Raw genomic sequence first — 13482 nt, 5'->3', positions numbered from 1 at the left:
GTACATTTGCTGAATATTTAAAAATAGCTGAAAATACAGAAACTCGAAGGGAATTTGAATACATTTGCTGAAATAAAAGATATTAGAAAAGCTGAAATTAATTTTAAATAGCTGAAAATACAGAAATGGGAGAAGCTGAAAGGAATTTCAATAGATTTGCTAAAAAGCAGAAATGAAAACAGCTGAAATAAATGTGAAATATTGCAAAACAGAAGTTGCAGGAGCTTAAATGAATTTTAAAAAGTACAGAAATAACAAAAGCTGAGATGAATAAAAAGAGGTTTAAAATTGTTTGTAGTAATGTTAGTCGTAATTTGGGTATTAGTACTAGCAGTAGAAGTCGGTTTAGTATCAATAGCAGTAGAAACAGCTGGAATACTGATACTATTAGCCATAGTAGTATTTGTAATAACATTAGTAGTAGTTGTAGTATTAATAGCAGTAGAAATACTAGCAGTATGGTAGTAGAAGTATCAGTTGTAGTACTAGAAGTACGAGTAATATTCGTAGTGGGAGACAGAATGTTTGTTATTCACACTTAAAAGTTTTTAATTAATAGGCCTCATCACAGACATTACAGTAAAAATTCCCTCCATGGGGCTTTTATTTTGAAATTATTGGATTGGGTGGGGTGGGGGGGTGTAGATAGAGGGAGGGAGGGTGAGAGGGTGAGGAAGGGAATGGTGGTGACGAAGAGATAGAGAGGGAGAGGGGAGGAAAATTAGACATACTGACTGACTGAGTGATTAACAGTGAGAAGAGGTCAGGGTGGAGGGGGGAGGGGGGCGAGTGTCTTTATCATATTGGTCTGTTGACAGAAAGCATAGCTGCGTCATGTGACTCCACTAATCAGGTCACAAGGAGCAGCTTTGAGCCACAGACAGAGATCCTGCAGCGTGTGAGCGAGTAACCACGACAACGGCGCACCTATTGGATTGGGTGGGGTGGGGGGGTGTAGATAGAGGGAGGGAGGGTGAGGGGGTGAGGAAGGGAATGGTGGTGAGGAAGAGAGAGAGGGAGAGGGGAGGAGAATTAGACAGACTGACTGACTGAGAGTGATTAACAGTGAGAAGACGTCAGGGTGGAGGGGGGAGGGGGGGCGAGTGTCTTTATCATATTGGTCTGTTGACAGAAAGCATAGCTGCGTCATGTGACTCCACTAATCAGGTCACAAGGAGCGAGCAGCTGTGAGCCACAGACAGATCCTGCAGCGTGTGAGTGCTCGTAACCACGACAACGCCGCACCTGTGCGGCTGCAAAATGCAGAGACATGGCTGCAAGTTACACAGAATCCACACCTCAGACAAATGGGAACCAGCGCAAAACTATAACAGCTATCTAAAAAATACGGCGTTTGTATGAGACCCAAGACTCTACCGAACGCGTGGATGTGTTTTTATGTCTGTCCGGTAATAAATACGGCTCCTATGGCCGTTGACAAAACGTGTACCTTGTGGATTTTTGTGAGAAATATGTCGGCAGATTTGTATTGGAGCCTATGGGGCTTTTGCCAGAGGTTGTGTCACTCAAACACTCCTTGCGCCAAAACTAAAAAACTCTGGGATTCCATGAACACATTAATCCAATCAGCACAACCATACCCTCATTAATCTGAAGAAATGAAGCCTCTAGAGTGTATACTTTGGCTGTAAGGACAGAAGTTCCATATTTTTTTAACCAGATTTTCGCGCTGCCCCACACTCTAGCCTGCGAGGTCCCCCTCTAGCAGACGCAATACACACTCATGTAAAAGTCAGAAACGGAGCGAAGAACTAGTGAAACATAATCAGTGATTATGAAAAAAGTACAATAGATATCAAGAAGCAGTTTTTTTCATAAAATAGTTGAGACTTGTGTGAACATTTGAGAGTTGAAATGGTGTCTGTAGCTGAAAGATTGGCGAAGCTGAAAAATCTGAAAGTTGAAGAAGTTGAAGAGGATTTGAATACAAACTCCATTTGAAAACCATGTTAAAATATTAATGATTATTGATTTATATAAATTCAAGCTTAAGAGGTAGAAAGCTGAAAAGTCATAGCCCCCAAGCCAGAAAGAAGCTGAACATTTTAATATTTGAATGGTTTTAATAGCTGAAAGTATGAAGGAGTTGAAAGGTGCGGCGGAAGAAATAGAGGAATAAGTCGGAATAAAGATTAGAAGAACAATACTTGGAATGCTTAAAGCATTCCAACTAATAATAAGTTTAACTAGAAAAGGCATTTCCTGCTGAAAATGCGTTGGAATGCAAAAAGCTGAAAGCTGCACTGAATATTTAAAAATAGCTGAAAATACAGAAAGTTGAAGGGAAGTTGAATACATTTGCTGAATATTTAAAAATAGCTGAAAATACAGAAAGTTGAAGGGAATTTGAGTACATTTGCTGAATATTTAAAAATAGCTGAAAATACAGAAACTCGAAGGGAATTTGAATACATTTGCTGAAATAAAAGATATTAGAAAAGCTGAAATTAATTTTAAATAGCTGAAAATACAGAAATGGGAGAAGCTGAAAGGAATTTCAATAGATTTGCTGAAAAAGCAGAAATGAAAACAGCTGAAATAAATGTGAAATATTGCAAAACAGAAGTTGCAGGAGCTTAAATGAATTTTAAAAAGTACAGAAATAACAAAAGCTGAGATGAATAAAAAGAGGTTTAAAATTGTTTGTAGTAATGTTAGTCGTAATTTGGGTATTAGTACTAGCAGTAGAAGTCGGTTTAGTATCAATAGCAGTAGAAACAGCTGGAATACTGATACTATTAGCCATAGTAGTATTTGTAATAACATTAGTAGTAGTTGTAGTATTAATAGCAGTAGAAATACTAGCAGTATGGTAGTAGAAGTATCAGTTGTAGTACTAGTAAGTACGAGTAATATTCGTAGTGGGAGACAGAATGTTTGTTATTCACACTTAAAAGTTTTTAATTAATAGGCCTCATCACAGACATTACAGTAAAAATTCCCTCCATGGGGCTTTTATTTTGAAATTATTGGATTGGGTGGGGTGGGGGGGTGTAGATAGAGGGAGGGAGGGTGAGAGGGTGAGGAAGGGAATGGTGGTGACGAAGAGATAGAGAGGGAGAGGGGAGGAAAATTAGACATACTGACTGACTGAGTGATTAACAGTGAGAAGAGGTCAGGGTGGAGGGGGGAGGGGGGCGAGTGTCTTTATCATATTGGTCTGTTGACAGAAAGCATAGCTGCGTCATGTGACTCCACTAATCAGGTCACAAGGAGCAGCTTTGAGCCACACACAGAGATACTGCAGCGTGTGAGCGAGTAACCACGACAACGGCGCACCTATTGGATTGGGTGGGGTGGGGGGGTGTAGATAGAGGGAGGGAGGGTGAGGGGGTGAGGAAGGGAATGGTGGTGAGGAAGAGAGAGAGGGAGAGGGGAGGAGAATTAGACAGACTGACTGACTGAGAGTGATTAACAGTGAGAAGACGTCAGGGTGGAGGGGGGAGGGGGGCGAGTGTCTTTATCATATTGGTCTGTTGACAGAAAGCATAGCTGCGTCATGTGACTCCACTAATCAGGTCACAAGGAGCAGCTGTGAGTCACAGACAGATCCTGCAGCGTGTGAGTGCTCGTAACCACGACAACGCCGCACCTGTGCGGCTGCAAGAGGGCAGACACAGAACAGCAAGTTACACAGAATCCACACCTCAAACAAATGGGAACCAGCGCAAAACTATAACAGCTATCTAAAAAATACGGCGTTTGTATGAGACCCAAGACTCTACCGAACGCGTGGATGTGCTTTTTTTGTCTGTCCGGTAATAAATACGGCTCCTATGGCCGTTTACAAAACGTGTACCTTGTGGATTTTTGTGAGAAATATGTCGGCAGATTTGTATTGGAGCCTATGGGGCTTTTGGCAGAGGTTGTGTCACTCAAACACTCCTTGCGCCAAAACTAAAAAACTCTGGGATTCCATGAACACATTAATCCAATCAGCACAACCATACCCTCATTAATCTGAAGAAATTAAGCCTCTAGAGTGTATACTTTGGCTGCAAGGACAGAAGTTCCATACTTTTTTAACCAGATTTCTGCGATGCCCCACACTCTAGCCTCGAGCTCTCCACTCTAGCAGACGCAATACACACTCATGTAAAAGTCAGAAACGGAGCGAAAAACTAGTGAAACATAATCAGTGATTATGAAAAAAGTACAATAGATATCAAGAAGCAGTTTTTTTCATAAAATAGTTGAGACTTGTGTGAACATTTGAGAGTTGAAATGGTGTCTGTAGCTGAAAGATTGGCGAAGCTGAAAAATCTGAAAGTTGAAGAAGTTGAAGAGGATTTAAACACGATCTCCATAGGAAAACCATTAGACGAAATATTCATGATTACTGATTTATATAAATTCAAGCTTAAGAGGTAGAAAGCTGAACATACATAGCCCTCAAGCCAGAAAGGAGCTGAATATTTTAATATTTGAACGGTTTAAATAGCTGAAAATGTGAAGGAGTTGAAAGCGGGCGCGGAAGAAATAGAATAATAATAATAAGTTGAATAAAGATTAGAAGAACAATACTTGGAATGCTTAAAGCATTCCAACTAACTAGAAAAGGCATTTCCTGCTGAAAATGCGTTGGAATGCAAAAAGCTGAAAGCTGCACTGAATATTTAAAAATAGCTGAAAATACAGAAAGTTGAAGGGAATTTGAATACATTTGCTGAATATTTAAAAATAGCTGAAAATACAGAAAGTTGAAGGGAATTTGAGTACATTTGCTGAATATTTGAAAATAGCTGAAAATACAGAAAGTTGAAGGGAATTTGAATACATTTGCTGAAATAAAAGATATTAGAAAAGCTGAAATTAATTTGAAATAGTTGAAAATACAGAAATGTGAGAAGCTGAAAGGAATTTCAATAGATTTGCTGAAAAAGCAGAAATGAAAACAGCTGAAATAAATGTGAAATATTGCAAAACAGAAGTTGCAGGAGCTTAAATGAATTTTAAAAAGTACAGAAATAACAAAAGCTGAGATGAATAAAAAGAGGTTTAAAATTGTTTGTAGTAATGTTAGTTGTAATTTGGGTATTAGTACTAGCAGTAGAAGTCGGTTTAGTATCAATAGCAGTAGAAACAGCTGGAATACTGATACTATTAGCCATAGTAGTATTTTTAATAACATTAGTAGTAGTTGTATTAATAGCAGTAGAAATACTAGTAGTATGGTAGTAGAAGTATCAGTTGTAGTTCTACTAGAAGTACTAGTAATATTCGTAGTGGTTATAGTAGTATTTGAAAGAGCAATGCGTATTTCAACGAAACCACTTCATGGTTAAGGTACAGATAATCATTGAGGCTTTTAGTTTGTAATGATGGAATTGGGTGAGGGGGGGTTGGGAGACAGAATGTTTGTTATTCAAACTAAGAAGTTTTTAATTAATAGGCCTCATCACAAACATTACAGTAAAAATTCCCTCCATGGGGCTTTTATTTTGAAATTATTGGATTGGGTGGGGTGGGGGGGTGTAGATAGAGGGAGGGAGGGTGAGAGGGTGAGGAAGGGAGGGGTGGTGAGGAAGAGATAGAGGGAGAGAGAGAGGAGGAGAAATAGACAGACATACTGACTGACTGAGTGATTAACAGTGAGCAGAGGTCAGGGTGGAGGGGGAAGGGGGGGCGAGTGTCTTTATCATATTGGTCTGTTGACAGAAAGCATAGCTGCGTCATGTGACTCCACTAATCAGGTCATAGGAGCAGCTTTGAGCCACAGACAGAGATCCTGCAGCGTGTGAGCGAGTAACCACGACAACGGCGCACCTAATGGATTGGGTGGGGGGGTGTAGATAGAGGGAGGGAGGGTGAGAGGGTGAGGAAGGGAATGGTGGTGAGGAAGAGATAGAGAGGGAGAGGGGAGGAGAATTAGACAGACTGACTGACTGAGTGATTAACAGTGAGCAGAGGTCAGGGTGGAGGGGGGAGGGGGGGCCAGTGTCTTTATTATATTGGTCTGTTGACAGAAAGCATAGCTGCGTCATGTGACTCCACTAATCAGGTCACAAGGAGCAGCTGTGAGTCACAGACAGAGATCCTGCAGCATGTGAGTGCTCGTAACCACGACAACGGCGCACCTGTGATCATTAACGATCTACTGCAAAAGACAGAGACATGGCAGCAAGTTACACAGAATCCACACCTCAAACAAATGGGAACCAGCGCAAAACTATAACAGCTATCTAAAAAATACGGCGTTTGTATGAGACCCAAGACTCTACCGAACGCGTGGATGTGTTTTTATGTCTGTCCGGTAATAAATACGGCTCCTATGGCCGTTTACAAAACGTGTACCTTGTGGATTTTTGTGAGAAATATGTCGGCAGATTTGTATTGGAGCCTATGGGGCTTTTGGCAGAGGTTGTGTCACTCAAACACACCTTGCGCCAAAACTAAAGAACTCTGGGATTCCATGAACACATTAATCCAATCAGCACAACCATACCCTCATTAATCTGAAGAAATTAAGCCTCTAGAGTGTATACTTTGGCTGCAAGGACAAAAGTTCCATACTTTTTTAACCAGATTTCTGCGCTGCCCCACACTCTAGCCTCGAGCTCTCCACTCTAGCAGACGCAATACACACTCATGTAAAAGTCAGAAACGGAGCGAAAAACTAGTGAAACATAATCAGTGATTATGAAAAAAGTACAATAGATATCAAGAAGCAGTTTTTTTCATAAAATAGTTGAGACTTGTGTGAACATTTGAGAGTTGAAATGGTGTCTGTAGCTGAAAGATTGGCGAAGCTGAAAAATCTGAAAGTTGAAGAAGTTGAAGAGGATTTGAAAAGCAAACTCCATTTGAAAACCATGTTAAAATATTAATGATTATTGATTTATATAAATTCAAGCTTAAGAGCTAGAAAGCTGAACATACATAGCCCTCAAGCCAGAAAGAAGCTGAATATTTTAAAATTTGAACGGTTTAAATAGCTGAAAATGGGAAGCAGTTGAAAGGGGGCGCGGAAGAAATATAATAATAATAATAATAAGTTGAATAAAGATTAGAAGAACAATACTTGGAATGCTTAAAGCATTCCAACTAATAAAGATTAGAAGAACAATACTTGGAATGCTTAAAGCATTCCAACTAATAAAGATTAGAAGAACAATACTTGGAATGCTTAAAGCATTCCAACTAATAAAGATTAGAAGAACAATACTTGGAATGCTTAAAGCATTCCAACTAATAAGTCGGAAATAAAGATTAGAAGAACAATACTTGGAATGCATCTCAATGCATTCCAACAACTAGAAAAAGCATTTCCTGCTGAAAATGCGTTGGAATGCAAAAAGCTGAAAGCTGCACTGAATATTTGAAAATAGCTGAAAATACAGAAAGTTGAAGGGAATTTGAATACATTTGCTGAATATTTAAAAATAGCTGAAAATACAGAAAGTTGAAGGGAATTTGAGTACATTTTCTGAATATTTAAAAATAGCTGAAAATACAGAAAGTTGAAGGGAATTTGAATACATTTGCTGAAAATATTAGAAAAGCTGAAATTAATTTGAAATAGCTGAAAATACAGAAATGGGAGAAGCTGAAAGGAATTTCAATAGATTTGCTGAAAAAGCAGAAATGAAAACAGCTGAAATAAATGTGAAATATTGCAAAACAGAAGTTGCAGGAGCTTAAATGAATTTTAAAAAGTACAGAAATAACAAAAGCTGAGATGAATAAAAAGAGGTTTAAAATTGTTTGTGGTATTGTTAGTTGTAATTTGGGTATTAGTACTAGCAGTAGAAGTCGGTTTAGTATCAATAGCAGTAGAAACAGCTGGAATACTGATACTATTAGCCATAGTAGTATTTGTAATAACATTAGTAGTAGTTGTAGTTTTAATAGCAGTAGAAATACTAGTAGTATGGTAGTAGAAGTATCAGTTGTAGTACTACTAGAAGTACTAGTAACTTGCTTAGTGGTTGTGGTAGTATTTGAAAGAGCAATACGTATTTGAACAAAACTGCTTCATGGTTAAGTTACAGATAATCATTGAGGCTTTAATTTTGTAATGATGGAATCGGGTGAGGGGGGGTTGGGAGACAGAATGTTTGTTATTCAAACTAAGAAGTTTTTAATTAATAGGCCTCATCACAAACATTACAGTAAAAATTCCCTCCATGGGGCTTTTATTTTGAAATTATTGGATTGGGTGGGGTGGGGGGTTGTAGATAGAGGGAGGGAGGGTGAGAGGGTGAGGAAGGGAGGGGTGGTGATGAAGAGATAGAGGGAGAGAGAAAGGAGGAGAAATAGACAGACAGACTAGCTGATTAACAGTGAGCAGAGGTCAGGGTGGAGGGGGGAGGGGGGGCGAGTGTCTTTATCATATTGGTCTGTTGACAGAAAGCATAGCTGCGTCATGTGACTCCACTAATCAGGTCATAGGAGCAGCTTTGAGCCACAGATAGAGATCCTGCAGCGTGTGAGCGAGTAACCACGACAACGGCGCACCTATTGGATTGGGTGGGGTGGGGGGGTGTAGATAGAGGGAGGGAGGGTGAGAGGGTGAGGAAGGGAATGGTGGTGAGGAAGAGAGAGAGGGAGAGGGGAGGAGAATTAGACAGACTGACTGACTGAGAGTGATTAACAGTGAGCAGAGGTCAGGGTGGAGGGGGGAGGGGGGGGCGAGTGTCTTTATCATATTGGTCTGTTGACAGAAAGCATAGCTGCGTCATGTGACTCCACTAATCAGGTCACAAGGAGCAGCTGTGAGTCACAGACAGATCCTGCAGCGTGTGAGTGCTCGTAACCACGACAACGGCGCACCTGTGCTCATTAACGAGCTGCTGCAAAAGACAGAGACATGGCAGCGAGTTACACAGAATCCACACCTCAAACAAATGAGAACCAGCGCAAAACTATAACAGCTATCTAAAAAATACGGCGTTTGTATGAGACCCAAGACTCTACCGAACGCGTGGATGTGTTTTTATGTCTGTCCGGTAATAAATACGGCTCCTATGGCCGTTTACAAAACGTGTACCTTGTGGATTTTTGTGAGAAATATGTCGGCAGATTTGTATTGGAGCCTATGGGGCTTTTGGCAGAGGTTGTGTCACTCAAACACTCCTTGCGCCAAAACTAAAAAACTCTGGGATTCCATGAACACATTAATCCAATCAGCACAACCATACCCTCATTAATCTGAAGAAATGAAGCCTCTAGAGTGTATACTTTGGCTGCAAGGACAAAAGTTCCATACTTTTTTAACCAGATTTCTGCGCTGCTTCAGCCTCTAGCCTCGAGCTCTCCACTCTAGCAGACGCAATACACACTCATGTAAAAGTCAGAAACGGAGCGAAAAACTAGTGAAACATAATCAGTGATTATGAAAAAAGTACAATAGATATCAAGAAGCAGTTTTTTTCATAAAATAGTTGAGACTTGTGTGAACATTTGAGAGTTGAAATGGTGTCTGTAGCTGAAAGATTCGCGAAGCTGAAAAATCTGAAAGTTGAAGAAGTTTAGGAGGATTTGAAAGCAAACTCCATTTGAAAACCATGTTAAAATATTAATGATTATTGATTTATATAAATTCAAGCATAAGAGGTAGAAAGCTGAAAAGTCATAGCCCTCAAGCCAGAAAGGAGCTGAACATTTTAATATTTGAACATTTTAAATAGCTGAAAGTGTGAAGGAGTTGAAAGGTGCCGCGGAAGAAATAGAAGAAGCTGAAGAATAAAGATTCGAAGAACAATACTTGGAATGCATCGTTAATGCATTCCAACAATAAGTCGGAAATAAAGATTAGAAGAACAATACTTGGAATGCATCTCAATGCATTCCAACAATAAAGATTAGAAGAACAATACTTGGAATGCTTAAAGCATTCCAACTAATAAGTTGAACTAGAAAAAGCATTTCCTGCTGAAAATGCGTTGGAATGCAAAAAGCTGAAAGCTGCACTGAATATTTAAAAATAGCTGAAAATACAGAAAGTTGAAGGGAATTTGAATACATTTGCTGAATATTTAAAAATAGCTGAAAATACAGAAAGTTGAAGGGAATTTGAATACATTTGCTGAATATTTAAAAATAGCTGAAAATACAGAAAGTTGAAGGGAATTTGAATACATTTGCTGAAATAAAAGATATTAGAAAAGCTGAAATTAATTTGAAATAGTTGAAAATACAGAAATGGGAGAAGCTGAAAGGAATTTCAATAGATTTGCTGAAAAAGCAGAAATGAAAACAGCTGAAATAAATGTGAAATATTGCAAAACAGAAGTTGCAGGAGCTTAAATGAATTTTAAAAAGTACAGAAATAACAAAAGCTGAGATGAATAAAAAGAGGTTTAAAATTGTTTGTAGTAATGTTAGTTGTAATTTGGGTATTAGTACTAGCAGTAGAAGTCGGTTTAGTATCAATAGCAGTAGAAACAGCTGGAATACTGATACTATTAGCCATAGTAGTATTTTTAATAACATTAGTAGTAGTTGTATTAATAGCAGTAGAAATACTAGTAGTATGGTAGTAGAAGTATCAGTTGTAGTTCTACTGAGGTACTAGTAATATTCGTAGTGGTTATAGTAGTATTTGAAAGAGCAATGCGTATTTCAACGAAACCGCTTCATGGTTAAGGTACAGATAATCATTCAGGCTTTTAGTTTGTAATGATGGAATTGGGTGAGGGGGGGTTGGGAGACAGAATGTTTGTTATTCAAACTAAGAAGTTTTTAATTAATAGGCCTCATCACTAACATTACAGTAAAAATTCCCTCCATAGGGCTTTTATTTTGAAATTATTGGATTGGGTGGGGTGGGGGGGTGTAGATAGAGGGAGGGAGGGTGAGAGGGTGAGGAAGGGAGGGGTGGTGAGGAAGAGATAGAGGGAGAGAGAAAGGAGAAATAGACAGACATACTGACTGACTGAGTGATTAACAGTGAGTAGAGGTCAGGGTGGAGGGGGGAGGGGGGGCGAGTGTCTTTATCATATTGGTCTGTTGACAGAAAGCATAGCTGCGTCATGTGACTCCACTAATCACGTCATTGGAGCAGCTGTGAGTCACACACAGAGATACTGCAGCGTGTTTACGAGTAACCACGGCAACGGCGCACCTATTGGATTGGGTGGGGTGGGGGGGTGTAGATAGAGGGAGGGAGGGTGAGAGGGTGAGGAAGGGAATGGTGGTGAGGAAGAGAGGGAGAGGGGAGGAGAATTAGACTGACTGACTGACTGAGAGTGATTAACAGTAAGTAGAGGTCAGGGTGGAGGGGGGAGGGGGGGCGAGTGTCTTTATCATATTGGTCTGTTGACAGAAAGCATAGCTGCGTCATGTGACTCCACTAATCAGGTCACAAGGAGCAGCTGTGAGCCACAGACAGATCCTGCGGCGTGTGAGTGCTCGTAACCACGACAACGCCGCACCTGTGCGGCTGCAAAAGGGGAGACATGGCAGCAAGTTACACAGAATCCACACCTCAGACAAATGGGAACCAGCGAAAAACTATAACAGCTATCTAAAAAATACGGCGTTTGTATGAGACCCAAGACTCTACCGAACGCGTGGATGTGTTTTTATGTCTGTCCGGTAATAAATACGGCTCCTATGGCCGTTTACAAAACGTGTACCTTGTGGATTTTTGTGAGAAATATGTCGGCAGATTTGTATTGGAGCCTATGGGGCTTTTGGCAGAGGTTGTGTCACTCAAACACTCCTTGCGCCAAAACTAAAAAACTCTGGGATTCCATGAACACATTAATCCAATCAGCACAACCATACCCTCATTAATCTGAAGAAATGAAGCCTCTAGAGTGTATACTTTGGCTGCAAGGACAGAAGTTCCATATTTTTTTAACCAGATTCCTGCGATGCCCCACACTCTAGCCTGCGAGGTCCCGCCTCTAGCAGACGCAATACACACTCATGTAAAAGTCAGAAACGGAGCGAAGAACTAGTGAAACATAATCAGTGATTATAAAAAAAGTACAATAGATATGAAGAAGCAGTTTTTTTCATAAAATAGTTGAGACTTGTGTGAACATTTGAGAGTTGAAATGGTGTCTGTAGCTGAAAGATTTGCGAAGCTGAAAAATCTGAAAGTTGAAGAAGTTGAAGAGGATTTAAACACGATCTCCATAGGAAAACCATTAGACGAAATATTCATGATTACTGATTTATATAAATTCAAGCTTAAGAGGTAGAAAGCTGAACATACATAGCCCTCAAGCCAGAAAGGAGCTGAATATTTTAATATTTGAACGGTTTAAATAGCTGAAAATGGGAAGCAGTTGAAAGGTGGCACGGAAGAAATAGAATAAGAATAAGTTGAAACTAGAAAAGGCATTTCCTGCTGAAAATGCGTTGGAATGCAAAAAGCTGAAAGCTGAAATGAACTTTTTAAAATAGCTGAAAATACAGAAAGTTGAAGGGAATTTGAATACATTTGCTGAAATTATAGATATTAGAAAAGCTGAAATGAATTTGAAATTGCTGAAAATACAGAAATGGGAGAAGCTGAAAGGAATTTCAATAGATTTGCTGAAAAAGCAGAAATGAAAACAGCTGAAATAAATTTGAAATATTGCAAAAAAATACAGAAATGAATAGTGAAAAATTGCTGTTGATAGAGGCATAAGAATAGCTGAAATTATTTTAAAGAACTGCTGAAAATACAGGAAGTGGGGAAGCTGAATTTCAATAGATTTTCTAAAAACAGAAGTTGCAGGAGCTTAAATTTGTTTAAAATTGTTTGTAGTAATATTAGTAGTAGTATTAGTTATAATTGTGGTATTAGTAGTACTAGCAGTAATAGTAGGTTTAGTATCAATAGCAGTAGAAACAGCTGTAATACTATTAGCCATAGTCGTATTTGTAATAACATTAGTAGTAGTTGTAGTATTAATAGCAGTAGAAATACTAGTAGTATGGTAGTAGAAGTATCAGTTGTAGTACTAGAAGTACGAGTAATATTCGTAGTGGGAGACAGAATGTTTGTTATTCAAACTAAGAAGTTTTTAATTAATAGGCCTCATCACAAACATTACAGTAAAAATTCCCTCCATGTGGCTTTTATTTTGAAATTATTGGATTGGGTGGGTTGGGGGGGTGTAGATAGAGGGAGGGAGGGTGAGAGGGTGAGGAAGGGAGGGGTGGTGAGGAAGAGATAGAGGGAGAGAGAGAGGAGGAGAAATAGACAGACATACTGACTGACTGAGTGATTAACAGTAAGAAGAGGTCAGGGTGGAGGGGGGAGGGGGGGCGAGTGTCTTTATCATATTGGTCTGTTGACAGAAAGCATAGCTGCGTCATGTGACTCCACTAATCAGGTCATTGGAGCAGCTGTGAGTCACACACAGAGATACTGCAGCGTGTTTACGAGTAACCACGGCAACGGCGCACGTATTGCATTGGGTGGGGTGGGGGGGTGTAGATAGAGGGAGGGAGGGTGAGAGGGTGAGGAAGGGAATGGTGGTGAGGAAGAGAGGGAGAGGGGAGGAGAATTAGACTGAC

The sequence above is a fragment of the Gasterosteus aculeatus genome, chromosome 15 (assembly GCF_964276395.1).
Source record: "Gasterosteus aculeatus chromosome 15, fGasAcu3.hap1.1, whole genome shotgun sequence".
NCBI lineage: Eukaryota > Metazoa > Chordata > Actinopteri > Perciformes > Gasterosteidae > Gasterosteus > Gasterosteus aculeatus.
The sequence above is the reverse complement of the archived record's forward strand: the minus strand, read 5'-3'. Positions refer to the sequence as shown.